Below are 12,183 nucleotides of genomic sequence, written 5' to 3' on the forward strand. Positions count from 1 at the left end.
ATACTCTAAAAATTAAGGGTTAATAGTAACTTAAAGTAAATTTGCTTTAAGATTTTTTGGGGTGGAGGAGTTGAGACAGGGTTTCTCTGTGGAACAGTCCTGACTATTCTGGAACTCACTCTGTAGACCAGGCTGCCACTGAAATAAAAAAGATCCACCTGCCTCTACCTCCTGAGTGCTGGAATTGAAGGCATAAGCCACCACTGCCCAGCTGATTTAGGATTATAAGAGAAAGAAATCTAACCACTGGATTTTGTAATGAATTGTAAACTGTTCTTTACTCTTGCTAATTTTGTGAATGTCACCAGCAAAGCAGAAAAGAAGGGAAAACATTGTAGAAAGAGGAAGGGAGTGATGTGGGTATAAAGCAGAAGTTATGTAACTGATGATTTAGAGTCATAGCTATAGTGTTTATGTATTATTACTAAAAACAGCCTTTCACAATGGCTTTGTGAGACTCAAGATAAAAACAGGAAGAACATAGTATCTTCAGAGAACCCACTCATACTGATTGCAGAACTGACTGCATGGACTTCTAGGTGGATTTTCTGTTTAAAACGGAGAATATTGCTTCAGCGATGCAGAATTACAGGTTATTAGACAAAAATCCAGCTGTTTCAACTACTAGACCCAAGGCAAAAGTTAGAAGAAAATGGGATAAAACATTGGTGTTTTGGTGCAGTGTAATAAACTATACCTATCGGAGTGTATGACAGAAATTTGTAATCAGAATGAATATGTTGTATAACTATATTTGTAGATGAGAGAATAAAAAAATTGGCAATTGAAGAGAAAGTACAGCTCAACCAACTTACAGTAGACTAAATCATTCTCAAATTCTGACCATGCCTCCCAATGCTTTCCTAACAATGGGAAAATTTCAAGTGTTTTTAGATGGTGATATTTTAGTTTACTAATTAAAAAATCCAGTACACATACTCTCTTGGGCAACAGGAAATGGAAAGCTGTATTTACCAAACTTGATAAAATCTAGTTTTATTTGTTTGTTTGATTTATTATCAGATTTAAACTAGAGTTCAGGTTTGCAAAATATGAAGACATAGCATTTATAATAAAATACTCTGTATTTTGTAAATATGAAATTCATCTCACTTAAAAAATGATATTCTTTCTTAAATTTACCAGGCTGTCATTTTTGGATTCAAGTTTGACAGTGTTCTGAGACTATTGTGTTCCCTGACTCACAAGTGAGCCACCACAGTTTCACATCCGTCAAAAGATTTATTCAATACATGTGATTCAATACATGTGCCATGTACGCACTCATTTTCTACTGGATATTTTTCACTTGGATGTTTTCAGATTAGAGTGACTAAATCTAGCACAAATGAGCCTCATTCTCGCAGCTGGACACTTGACGGTCTTGAGTTTTATCATCTTACAGCGCTACGCACCTCTTATTTTCTTAGTTTAGGACATTAAAAATCTATTGGAATCACTCCTCTTGTCACCCTTACCTACAGAGATTATCTAGGGCAGTATTGGTTATTATCATGATAATTCTACCACATCCAGATCATCATAAAATTTTACAATATTTCTTTTTCATCAATTTTACTTAATCTATAGTCCCCTGAACGAATTGAGATTTCTTTAAAAATGCTATGACCTTCTTACTTTTCGTCCACACTAGTTCTTATAGTCTAATGAACTCCTGTTTTATGAAACTGGATTGATGTGTTAATGTAATTTTAATTATGGAAACTACCAAGTTCGGCTTGAGCATAAACAGTACCCCAAAACTTTGAACACTGCTTTATCTGTCAGAATGAAGCATTCCATGTTGTCCCTGATTAAGAAATCAATCAGGATACTTAACTATTGTTTCAAGGACTGTATTTTTACCAAATATTTGTTAGAGGGTATATTTTACCTTGGTGCTGAGAGAAGATCTTTTTCCTAATTACTGTTAGAAATGTAATATTGCTATGGAGGGCATTAAATAATAATTCAGTTTCTATGAAGTAGGAAGGTAAGTTTATCAGTCTGCAAGCATATAGATCATTGCAGCTTCACATGCTTCCACCCCATCCTCAACACTCATTAATTCATTTAATGGGAATACTGGTTTATTTTGTTATTCAATTGGTAAATTTATGTCTCTCAATAATTTTTAATCAATAAAATAAAATTTAATTTGTATATCAACCACCCTGGAAATATTTTTTTCAAATTGTCTCATCATTTTGCCCATATTGGAGTGTATTTTTTTTATCAGGCCTAGCATAACTCTTCATGTACACTTGCCAAAAATATTTGCAAGTGAACTTACGTGTACTTTAAATGACCGGGATATGATTATTAGAAACCCCTACACACACACACACACACACACACACACACACACACACACACACACTATAACACTATAAGATTCCTGGTGGCAAAGATCTTGTTTGGAGGAAACATGTTTTTCATTGAATACCCAAACACTTTAAATTCTCAGAACTAATGCCTAAAATCTAATTTAACAGAAGTAGTCCTCCAGGAGAGGAACAAATATGAAACTAAACTGAAATAGCATGCTGGCTATTGCTTTAGGTTGTAGGTTCTAGTTCAAAAGCTGTAGATCTAAATTACTATGGAGATAATCTATTTATCTTGTAATTCTTCAATTACAATTACAATAACTTGTCATTCTTCAATATCCAATCTTCTTGTTTAAGTAAACTTCTGGTTTTCTTAGATTAGGGACAATAATTCCCAGCATTCATTGTAACTGTTATTTTCAAGGCAAGCCACTGCTTCTGCAACATAAAATGTTTGTTCTAAATGTTACCATTCCTTGTTACTTTTTACTTTGCAGAGTGAATAAACACATAGTTTTTTAGGCAAGGCAATATTTGGTAATTTGCTGTGTGTGAGCTGTAGGTTACTCCATATATAGTAACACTGCCACAACTTGATAATGAAAAGTACTAACTAGGACACAGTAAACTGTTTACAGTTTCTCAGTATACCAGAAACCGTATTTCTAATCCTGTCTTCCAAATTTTGCTTTTAAGATAGAATATTATTATGAAGGTCACTGGTCTTCTGAAAGTTATAACTTTCATCTTTTATTTTCTTCATCAGTAATGAGTTTCTACAATTGTTTCAAGAGATTTTTCACTTTATTTAATCTATAATTGCTAGCCACTATTAGTTTATTTCTTAATTGTTTTGTTTACTTCTCAAATCTATATTAATTGTTGAGTATAATAGTTTAATAATATATTTCTAACAAACATTGAATAAACAAATAATGATTCAGAGTGTGGAGTTTGTTTCAAAATAATATCATTCATTTTCCCACCATTTTCTATACTGATGCATCCTGTTAAATAACTACAATAGGTCAGTTTTATAAGGTGAAATGCTTAGTCCTAGGGGAATGATTTTATAGACAGCCCTAGGAATCCAGTCCACGTATATCAAGCACCACAGCCTGACTTCAGTTTTACATTGGGTAGTATGTCTGATAGGTTGAATGTGATCAGAATAGTTCTTAAAGAATGCAGCCATAAGGAAATGACAGCGCCTGCTCTGCAGAAACAAAACATAACTGACTATGCACATCCCAAGCTCACTGCCTGAAATAGCTATTAGTGCTGTTGTTTTGGACATCTTTGGTGAGTTGCACAATCACACTGTAAGTTATTATTGTTCAGGGAGCCGTAACTGCTGAGGTTTCTTTGCAGGTGGTTATGCGTTTATTCTACAGCCACCCAGTGAAGAAAATCTTCCTTCCCAGGGCTCCTTTCTCATTTACAGAAATGTTGCCCACATTTATTTTCAGGTGGATGTCTTCCAGACACCAGAAACTGAAAAGTAAGAGGATTTTATACTAGAAACTTTGTTTTTTTCCCATAATTCTGAGTTCTGAAAAACAAATCCTTACTTTTCTGATGTTCTGTTCATACATATTTTAAAAGTCATAAAACCAAAAAATGAGAATAGCATTTCAAAATAAAATTTTTAAAAATGCTGTTTCATTATGCATGTGTTAGATACAACTTCTAGAGTCGACAAGATGACAAAACAAACAAACAAAAATCAAGAATTAAAGATTTTTTTAAGAGATGATCAATTGTTATTGATGAGGCACAGGGTTCATTGTACTGTGTGGAATAGTGTGTGGGATGTGAAGGCTGTTATTTTATAAAAGTTTGCCTGGAATTCATTCCCAAGCAGAGGAACCTCTGATGCTCAGAACCGCAAGTAGAGAACTGAGTCCCACACAGCTCTAAGTCCTTCAGATAAAATAAGTGATGGGTACCTGTGTTTTCAGAGAAAAGTATTTGGAGAAGAAATTATTCATCTTTGCTTATTCAGGATCCCATTTGCCTCTGGTGCCCTTCTGGAGGTCAGAGGCAAATAAAAGAAATACAGTTAATACTTAAGGGCTTAACTTGCAAGCCTAGGCAGAGATGCCAAGGAATGTACACTCTGGAGCCACAAGTTAAGAGGTTAGTAACTAACTCCTACTCTCATCATGATGGAGAAACCAATAAATTTATTAAATAAATGAGCAAGTAAAATTTAAAACCATGGTTATTCATAAAGCTTAACTGCTATGGAAGCACCTAAACTGAACTGAAAGTTGTAGTATTGCCAAAAGCTGAAAATATTGCAATGAAAATTGTCTAATGTATATGTTCATTTCAAAAATAAAAAATGATTCATGTCTCTTGAACCTTTGATCTGCGAAATATGTTGATTGTTTTTCTGAAAGAGGCACAGATGCGTCTTCCGAATATTAAAGATAATATCTTAACTGGAAATTAGCTGTATAGGAGAACTCTTAACTATAACCTCAGCACTAGGAAGACAGTGACAATAGCAGCAGCAGAACTTTAATGACAGGCTTATACTACATTGTGAATTCTAGCTATCCCAGACTTACAGAAGAAAGACTCTCTCAGGACAAAACCAAAGTGAAACATAAAAGATAATGGAAAATATGTCGGTGCCTCTAAATGGAGCCTTCCATTCATTTACGCTGACTACACTGACAGAAAGAATCACGAAAAATATACTACAAGTCAGGAGTTGCAATACAGGTATTCTCAGGCTATGTCCCACTATTACCTGAAATGAATGGGAAAATATTTATCCCCATCATATTTTTGAGATTTAAGTACTTTCTTAATGTGTTTAGAGGCAGTAAATATTATAAAAGTGCATTTTAATATCTCCAGATTTGTTTGATATTTCAAAATTGATGTTAAATAACTAACAAAATGTCATTGGTGTTCATTCCAAAGAATAAGACCAACCACTGACCCAATGAAGATGGGTAAATTAGTTAAAACAAGGATTTTTATTCATATATAATGTCTTTAAGAATGTGGTTCAAGAGATCAGGAGTGGACTTGAGAAAAACAAGATATTTATAGCTCAAGGGAAGGGGACTTCCAAATGGGAGATTTTGCAGGCAAAATAGCTGAAGTTACAGGAGTAGAACATAAACACAACAAATTAGTCACTGAAAAAAAAAATGATTACACGATGGTCTTAACATGGTAGTCATAACAACAGGTAGTCATAGTAAGGTCATCATAGAGGATCAAAATAAGTGTAAGACACAAAGGCATAATTGCTATTTCTTGGAACCATCAGTATAGAACCATTTGTAGTAAAGATAGCAGGTTTGGCATAGGCCAATCCTTGAGAAATAGAGATTTACTTATGAACAAGATTGATCCTAGTTTGTATGTTCTGTAAGATGACTTTTAAGCCTAATGTGGAGGGAGATTGGTACATCAATTGCTTGTGTAATTTTAGTAAAAAGAATAAGAACAGAATGATTTCCTTTTCTGCATTTTGCTAAAATACATGGTACTATGGTATTCTGAGACTTCTGTCTCATGTCTTTTCTCATTTGCTTCTTTTTATTACTTTATAAATAATACCAATCAAAATTTCAACTCCCTTCCCTCCTCCCACTTCCCCCCCCTACCACTTCCACTCCCTCTCCCTTTCCTGTCCTAAGAAAGGTCAGGGTACCCTGCCCTGTGGGAAGTCCAAGGCCCTCCTCCCTCCTTCCAGGCTTAGGAAGGCATGCATCCAAATAGAATAGGATCCCAAAAAGCCAGACATGCAGTAGAGACAAATCCCAGTGCCATTATCATTGGCATCTCAGTCTGCCCCAATTGTCAGCCACATTAAGAGGGTCCAATTTGATCCCATGCTTGTTCAGTCCCAGTCCAACTGGCTTGGTGAGTTCCCATTAAATCAGGCACACTGTCTCAGTGGGTGGACCAACCCCTCCTGGTTCTGACTTTCTTGCTTATCTTCTCCCTCCTTCTGCTCTTCAACTGGACCTTGGGAGCTCAGTCCAGTGCTCCAATGTGGGTCTCTGTCTCTATCCTCATCTGTCACTGGTCAAAGATTATATGGTGATATTCAAGATAGTCATGAGTCTGACTATGGGACAAGGCCAGTTCAGGCACCCTCTCCTCCACTGCCCAGGGTCCTAGCTGGGAACATCCCCGTGGACCCTGGGAACCCCTCTAGATCCAAGCCTCTTGTCAACCCCAAAATGGCTCCCTTAATTAAGATATCTTCTTCCCTACTTCCATATCCATCCTTCTCCCCCCTCTATCCCCTCTCACCTTCCCCCACCCCACCCCCACTCCCATGCTACCAACTTTTGCCTGGTGATAATTGTCTGCTTACAATTTCCAGGAGGATCTATGTATGCTTTTGGGGGGGGGGGTTCACCTTATTACTTAGTTTCTCTAGGATCATAAACTATAGGCTCAATGTCCTTTGTTTATGGCTAGAATCCATTAATGAGTGAGTACATACCATATTCATATTTTTTAAAGCCAAACCTCCGTACAAAATTACATGGGGATTATGATTCTTCCATATGGTAGTGACATAAGCGTTTAGTTTATATCAGTGATCATGTGGGAATCTCAACCCATGCTATGGAAATTAGATGATTTATTCAATTTTTAAATATACTTATGTATAGTTATTCTGCTGCCACCTACCTATTGTATATCTATCCATGAAATTACCTAAGAACTTCAAAGAAAGAAACATGAAATTAGTGTAATATACATATTTGACTCAAATATTTTCATTATTCCAATCAAATTAAGATAAGCATTGTAGATTTTTGTTCTCTTTTGTTTTTAATTTATAGAGAAAATTCTATTTTCTTTGCTACTTCCCACACTGTTAGATAGTGAAGACAGTCACAGATGTAAAGTTTGTGAGATGATTATAAAAAATTTAAATTGACATCAAAGCTGATTTATATTTTGCCAATATTAGTGAGAAAAGAACATCACTTTTATCATATTATTTTAATTTATTTTTTCTTCTTTGTAGTGGAATTTATTTTGCACATGGCAAAATAATTGAGTAATAAGAATCCATTGTCTTTGTCATACAAGTTTCTGTAAAACAAAGTGAATAATTTTCTGTATTATTTACTTTAAAGGTGACTACCATTTCCATTTGTGAGACCTTAAATTTCTCTTTGCAATTTCTTTAGAATTAGCAGATTCTTCAAATTCCTTTTTTCAAATATGTATTTGAGAAGGTAGCATTACACACAATAGAGTAAAGAGACGAAAAACACTGTAAATGGGAAATCGAACAACTGTACGGCACATCCCTTTCTCAGGTAGATAAAATCACTGATTTCGTTTGTGTTAGATGAAGATAGGATAATGAATATCTGGAAGTATATCAAAGATTTAACATTCTTGAAACAATGAAGCCTTAGACAGACAGCATGAAGATATGGAACAGGGATGACTTTTTTTTGTTTGTTTGTTTCATAGGTCGTCCCTCTGGGAGACATCTCTTATATAGGCATGGACAGTGCTTTCCACAGCCTATTTAAATGCAAGTCGGGGTTCATAGAACACGGGGTACATATTGGCATTCTCCAATCTTTGTGCCTCACTTGGCACTATAGCATTCTTCTAAATCACAGCACCATTCTTTATTTGGTTGTTTGATTAATCTGCTCAAGATACTGATAAATCGCTAGTTCTTTCTGAAATTACATCACAAGGATTGGACCGGCATTTGACTGATTCCTGTGGTAGCAATCAAAGACCTGTAATTTCTGTGCTTTCCACATCATGGTGGCTATTGGAGGTGTGGGCATCATCTGTGGCTGTCTCCTTATGATCTTAATTCATGCTTACATTAGACAGTAGCCAGCCATACCAAAGGAGTCTTTTACATTTCACTTCGCCGTTCCTTTTTATTATTCTCGCCCCTCCATCTCCCTCCTCATTCATTTCTTCCCCTTCCCCCTCTCCCTATTTCCCTCCTGCCCTTTTCCCATCTTCACTTAGTATGCATGGACACAGGCATATACATGTTAATTTCCTTTGCTAAACAATAAGATCTTAAGAAAACAAGGACGTGGAAAAAAATTATATCAACTTTAAGAATACAACCTGCTGTATTTTACCATTGCCAAATTTATATAAAATTGTCCTTTGTAACATGAAAATAATTATTTTGTTTTTATAAAAATATTTGAAATAGGTGAAAATCTTTAATTCTATAAAGGCTGTTTATTCAGTATGAAGTTCCTAATGCTAAGATTTTGAAAATAAAACTTTACATATTTTTGCTTCATAAATTATGGTGCTTATATGAATTTTCTTGTTAGTTCTGTATATTTTATATTCAAGCAATAATTAGGCTTATTTTTATAAGCAGACAAATTTAACTTCAGGAAAATAGTTTAGTGACTTCACTTCCTCTTCTTCAAACTCTCTCAGGAAAATGGAAAATACTACATGCAAAATATGAGATGAGTGTTCAAAAGAACATTTGGTACATCAAAAATTCATGGAAGGTGCCAAGGTAAATTTGGTACTACACAACTTTCCTGAACCAATAAAGTTTTAAAGGTATTTATGATGTATTATCTATAACACATTTTCTAAAGAACAGAATTCATGATCCATTTTTAAAGAAAAATAAGTATTTACTTGTTCGCATTGTAGGGAAAAATATACAATGAAAGACCAAGGAGTATTAGGTCCAAAAAAGGTATATAAATATAAAATCAGTTTTATAAAATTTAAGAAATAAAAACTTGATTGAATGTACAAAATATTAAACATTTTAGGTAAATAAATGTTTAAAATATATTAGTATTTTAGTATATTACATATGAGATACAGTTATGTATAATTGCTTTGATAACTAATACACCATACTGAAATAAACATTTGTTAATATGAATATATGAAATGGTTAGTTAAACATTATCAAATTCTCAATTACTAGTTTCTTCTTAGTTTTGCTTAATTTTTCTTGTTCTTAAGGATACAGATACTATGTTTTAGGAAGATGGGTAGGTAATATACAATTATTCAAATTTTCATGGAATATTATTTCAGAACATATTCTATAACTTAGAAAATATGTTTTTGCCTCAAGGAAAAAGTATATTTTGGAGAGTTTTGGTTTTGGCCTGAGCATTCAAAATGTCACTCAAAATAAAATGGTAAGGCATTTAAACTTTAAATCAAAAATTGACATTAAAAACACATAAAATTCCAATGTCTGAATATACATATAATACGTATATATTAGCCATGATTTTCAGAAATCCATAGTTTTCAGAAAATGTGACACTATTTTAAAATATCATCTAAAAATATATGTGCTTTATTATGAATTAAATTAGCTCAACAATTACCTGCTATACATTATTTTCTATTATATTTATTTCTATATGTCACTTTGTATTATGCATTGTAGAGGGCTTGGAAATTGATTATTAAATTATCTCAACATCTTCAAAGGATTTAAGATTCAAAACTGCTAAGATATTTTCAGATAATTGTTGTGTGGACATATTAATCAGTTATCTGACATTCTTTAACAGCAATGAGCATAGATTGAAGCATTTGGATTTTTATCTGGTAATGATACATGAATATTTTAACTAGCAACTAAAAGTGTGACATTTTTGCCAATGAAAGTAGACTTAAAATTTGTAAAAAGGGGAGCATATGTTGAAATGAGTTTTAGACAGCATTGAGTTATTTGGATTTTTTAATTGCTTGCAGAAAAGGATGGTATATATAAGAAAACTGCTATTAAAAACCAACTTGCATGAACAGTTTTCAAAACAATTAAGTAAGAATTTTAAGGGTATCCTTAATTGAACAGACAACAAGGATGCACAGAGTTTTGTAAGTATATTCTATAAACATATTTAAAATGTCTAAAGGCATTGTGACTTCTTAAGAACTGAAAAGAGCACTGAGAGAGGAGTGTGATTTCTATTCAGTGTGTAGTCTAAAGCTGTACATCATATTTCCATCTATAATTTCCCTGCAGAGAGAAGCAATTCAAAGTCACCTCTCTGCTCTTCTATTGCTGTTTTTAAATGTACTCCATGTTTTCCCATTCCCAATTGAGAGACTTAAATGTGTCAGTAGCACCAAACTTGAAATTGAGGCCTAAATTTTAGGCACATGAAATTTACTGAAAAAAATCAAAGTAAAAAACATGAGCATTACTTCTAGACTACAAATATTTTAGAAGAGAAACGGAATCAGTATCTCTTAAATAAGCTTATCCCTCAATCACTGCTGTGCAAGGGATGATCATGCCACTTACTTTAATAATTTAGTATTGTCTACCACTATGAAAATATGTACACCTCTGTACAAATTGTACATTATTACACTGGGTAGAGTGAAAGATAAGATGTACACATATTTCCTGCTTTGTATTTTTTGCTCACTATTCATGATACTTTTGTCGAACAGAAATATTTAAGCAAATTTTAGTAAGTTTTTCTGACCTAATGTTGGGCTAGATTTATTTGGTAGTCAATTTCCATGGAGAAATTAGGAAAGTTATTGAAGTGATGACAATACTTTGAAGAGAGCAAGCTTTCTTCTCAGATTGTGAAGTCTAGCACAATGGGACTTCAATACTAGGGAGAATGGGGTATAAAGTACGACTGGTAGGACTATAGAATAAGTGCAAATTAACAAAATTCCCTTGTCATTCCTCCAAATACTGAAGCAATCCCACTTTGGTACTCATAGATACTGATCACTTCTTGGTGCATTGCTTAGAAAAGAATATTTTCACAAAAACAATAGTTCACTAAAATACAGATATCAGTGGGTATTATAAGAATGTATTCATTTTCATTCGACATGGGTTATTTTTTTCAACTACATTGGATTCAAAACACAGCCAGGATACCACTGCAGTACATTATGCCTTAACAAGTAAACTCAGGCACTATGGTTCATCTAACAGCAGAGACACCTTACATTACAGAAAATGCCCTTTTATGAACTAATGTAGTAGGCAATGAAGCTTAAAAATGGAAGTTAACAAATTGATATACAAATAATTGAGGAAAAAGATAAAGTAAATAATATAGAAAATGCACACTTATGCATGAAAAGAATTAAAATAGTATAGAGGAAAGTGGGGCTATACTATCCTTACTAGATAACATGGGCCCAGTTGTCTAGCCCTTACTAGGCAATGGCCTTACTAGACAAAAGGTCTAGTGCCAGCAATGTGCTATTTGTTTTGGAATTACTGGGCAATAAGGACCCATAGCTCCAAATTGTTTTAGGATATTGATAATGATATTTTTACATTTCAGTACTGGATGGGAAGACCCTAATGTTGAAGACATCATATACTTCAATCATAGAAGATGGAAAATTTTAAACTGGCAGTGGCTTAGAAGCTTCACTCTTGCTGAATAGCTTTGAATATGCTGGAAGGTGTTATGCACACTATTATAAGAAAATAACAATAAGTATCAGTCTTACTTACAGTGAACTATTATAATGACCAGTATGAACCTTATGTAGTCAGTTTTTGATTGGATTTAAGTTTTGAAATACAAGAGGAATTCCATAGCCAGGACTATTATTGGGCCAAGAAACTATAGCTAGACAGGTCACAGGCCTTAAGGGAACAACTACCACTAGTGTTCTGCTAAATGAACATTGTGTTAATCCGAGTCTTAATGACTGATTATTGTACACATAAATTAATTTGTCTTTCAGCCCTCATTAGAGAAGTTTCTATTTGTAGTTGGTGATTGACACATAACTGGACAAGATAAATAAATTAAGAGACCGCCTAGATGTTTAGCCTCAGATGCACACATCTCTTCCCTAGGCTCAGGGACAATTGCAG

Source organism: Microtus ochrogaster, linkage group LG1 (genome assembly GCF_000317375.1).
Source record: "Microtus ochrogaster isolate Prairie Vole_2 linkage group LG1, MicOch1.0, whole genome shotgun sequence".
In the NCBI taxonomy this organism is placed as follows: Eukaryota; Metazoa; Chordata; class Mammalia; order Rodentia; family Cricetidae; genus Microtus; species Microtus ochrogaster.